Genomic DNA, 3,856 nt, shown 5'->3' on the forward strand with positions numbered 1-3,856 from the left:
AGTTTGGGATGATGAATTGTTAACATGCAATCTATTAATTAAATGTTGTGTGTGGCATACACATGTATACTGCATACGTCAAGAATGGGCAACTTACAGAGCGTAAATATTGTTTTTATTTTGCATCTGAAGCCCCCTTGTAATTTGGCTAACTGGCAGTGTGACTTCTTGCCATAATGAGGAAGGAAACATATTGAAATTTTTTTTTAAGATTTAAAAGATAACATATAGGTAACCAGTTGCCAAATGCCCAAACTGCATTCATGTGACCCTGGGGAGGGAGTCATTTTATGACAACTAGAAGTACTTTATGGGCCAAATGAGATCTTTGGCCTTCCTCTTTCTCTCATCCCATTCACTTTTTCTTCACGTATGCGTTTTGCAGTTCAGTCCTCATTTGTATATCCTCAAATTATCTCAGTGTATTTCTTTCATATTGCTTACTTACTTTGTGTGATTTGTCTTCATTCATTACCTATTAATTCTTGACCTTCTGACCTTTCTTTGCTGCTCTGCAAACTTTTTAATGAAGCCATTTTTGTGTCATTCAACTTATTTCTGTGTTTCTCCTGACATACTCATTATTTCCTTGTGATATTGGGTGTGCAGAAGCATGTTCTCAGACACAGCCATCTTTCTTTGAGAAGCACTTATTTCTCATAATGGATTCTGTAATACCCACCACTTTCTGCCAGTTTTTGCACCGCTTAAAATTTCTTCATTCATTTCCCCATTTTAGCAAATTTGCTTGCTACTTCCTTTGATTTTTACTTTTTATGTATAACTTGCAATAATTCACCCCACTTTTCCTTTGAAATGCAACCACCTTGATCTTTAGCATATCAGTTTTCAAATTCATGCCTCTCGTTGTATTACGCAATCTAACATTTGCAAATTGTCCAGCTTCTTAACCAACAGCACTGCTGCTTACTGAGATGCACATACATTCATATCAATAATCAATATACCTTTAATATCATAGCATTTATTCCTTATACATTTATCCTTAAATACATTAAATCACTAAGGAAACATGACACCTCCTTGTCTTTACTCTGTGCTCAGTGTTGCAATCATTCTCTTAAGTATTTCTTTTATTCTCGTGTATGTTTTTACTGTGATATTGATAGAGGAGAATATTTGTGAAGGAGTGCCTGACCACTCAATATAGCACCACCAACGCAACCTGTGAAAACACTACCATACATCAAAAAAAATTCAGAAACCACCAACAGACTACTTACAACCACATGGCATCAGCATTGCATACAAACTAACTAAAGCTTTCCAAACCAAAAGACCCAAAAAGCGCTGAAGAAAAAAAAGGTCAAATGTCTCTTCCATACTTCCTTATATTTATATTCTGTCTTTCATTCATTGAACGTAAACCATGTTCATGTATTTTCCTTGTTTTCTGTTTTATTCAAGGCCTACTAGCCTACTAGCCTTGGAAATAACCGGGACTTCATTTCCCAGATGCATTGTTGGCAAGAGTAACAATAGCAACGTGTCTAGAGAATGCTAGGCAGAAAGAAGGCATTTTCAGCTTTCCAGTGGATGAGGCTAATAGGCTGAGTTAGTTACTGGCCCACCTTCACCTGTGGTCTTTTGGCTGAGTGGGGATTGCACTCTGAGCCTAACATATTATTCCTCACTTTATCACCCTGATATGTGGAATCTCTGGTTGTAATCTTTTGTTGTAAAAAGGCTGTGATGATGAGATTCTTTGGGGCTCTTAAGTTTTATGACATCAACCTCAAAACATAAAATTACTCTTTTACATTTTCATTGTTCGTGCACATCTCAGAAAACACTGCTTTTGATGTGGAGCAAGAAAAGATGAGTAGAAGCTGGAGATGGGTTGAAAGCAACATCACATGTTCCTTTAAGAAACCATTAGTGCAGGACATGGGGATGAATTCTTGCAGTATTCAGTTGTAGTCTTCAGCTCTAACTTCCTTCCTGTTGTGCCTATTCATTACATGAAGGATATTTAGGCTTCTCTATCTGTAGCTGCCCTCTCTTTGTTCTGCACCACATTTATTTGCTTCTTTTGAGCTAACCAGCTAAGAAATAGCTGTACCAGGGATGGAGGAATTGGGAGGAGCTGAATCAAAAGGGTTATGTTAATAAATATTTTTTTAAAAAATCACAGAAGGTAAGGTAAAAAAAGATTATTTTTATTCTTCTGAAAAGTCACAAGAAAATAAAGATTTAGGCATTTCCTACAGCAGTGGGTAAAACAATTTCAGGTTTTAGCAACACGTATGACATCTTGCCAAAATACCCTAGTGTACTCAAGGGCACATATTTTTGCAACATATACTGTTCACAGAAGACAGATTGATGTTAATTAGAAGTGGGTGGCATGCTAGTATAAAAATAAATTTCTTTTCTACAATGTTTTACTAGTAAAAATAGAATTGCAATACGGTGATCAGTGTATATGTGTGAACAAGTGGTGTACTTTTTCTATTTTATAATAATATTAGGAATTTGCATAATTTATTTAGAAATATAGGCATCAAATTCCAAGCTCTCTTGTGAACATCTTACTGTAATTATGTCAAATTTGATTCTATTTTCCTGGAGTACATATATATTTTGTTTAAAAGATATTGAGAATCCAATAGGTGTCAAGAAAACTATTCTGGTTATAATCCTAAATGTTCTTATTTCAGAGAAAGCCTAATTGAACATAATTGGATTTCTGAGTAGAAGATGGATAGGATTGTGCTGAAGGTTTTTTCAATTTACTATTATAAGAAATTTAGGAGAGTTCAATACATTCAACAGCTAAAAAGAGATTTCTTAAAGCTCAAAGTCATCTTTATTATCCTTAGAAAATAAAAGATGATAAATTACTTAATCTGCAAAATAAAATACAGAAAGGGATAAGCTGATATTTTAACAAAGGAAAAGAGTGATAGTGCCAGTGAAAGTAAGTGACATGTGATTGCTCAGCTGTTTTGTCCTTTGTCTGTCCCATCCCATAGTTTCCCAAAGTCTCAATGCTGCCACTTCTCACCTTTCCAATATATCCTCATGGAATTTGGGTAAGAAATTTCAAAAGGCCCATGGACTGTATCCTTCTCCTTCATATTATAATCATTTCTTCATTGTTGGCATTACAGAAGTACTTGTGTCTCACATTTTCAGCTCATGGGCCTACATCCTAACTCATGATAGTAAGGCAAAAGCAAACGTTATTGATTGCTTGATTTCTTTTGTAACCTTTTGTCTGAATTATCTGCAGCAAAGTGCTTGCAGATTTTCTTTGTCAGCAGCATCTGTCTTAAAGAACTCTGTCTCCATAGTTTTCTAAATATTAAGGTATACTAATTGAAGAGTCTCACCTTCTCTTTGGATAAATATTCTAAATATAATTTTTGTGAAACTGATAGAATCCAGTTGAATTTGAGAATTTAATGTAACAATTCAGTTTAACCTTTTGAATGCAAATATCGAAGAATAGCCTGTAATGGAGAAACATCAAAACTCTTAAAACTGCTTCCTTTTTTGGGGGGGGGGGAGGGAAGGCAAATGGAACAGAAAATAACAAGAATGGTAGATTGTTTATAGGTTTCATCTGATTAGTTTCAGCAGGTTACCTGTGAAGCACTTTTAAAAAAAATTGCCCCTATGTATCATCAAAGACAGAGATGGTAGGGTTGAAGAGAAAACTGACAGCAACCTTCAGATTGCCCACCAGGGAGCTGATAGAGAAATCATTCTGAATCAGTGCAAAAACAATAATTTTAATTTACTTTAAAAATAAAAATTCTTTTTTAAAAGTTAAGTTTTCCCTTCAAATTAAAGATTTTATCATGTTCTGACAATCTGCTTTTCTGGGTCG

Source organism: Protobothrops mucrosquamatus, unplaced genomic scaffold (genome assembly GCF_001527695.2).
Source record: "Protobothrops mucrosquamatus isolate PMUCROS unplaced genomic scaffold, P.Mucros_1.0 scaffold276, whole genome shotgun sequence".
In the NCBI taxonomy this organism is placed as follows: domain Eukaryota; kingdom Metazoa; phylum Chordata; class Lepidosauria; order Squamata; family Viperidae; genus Protobothrops; species Protobothrops mucrosquamatus.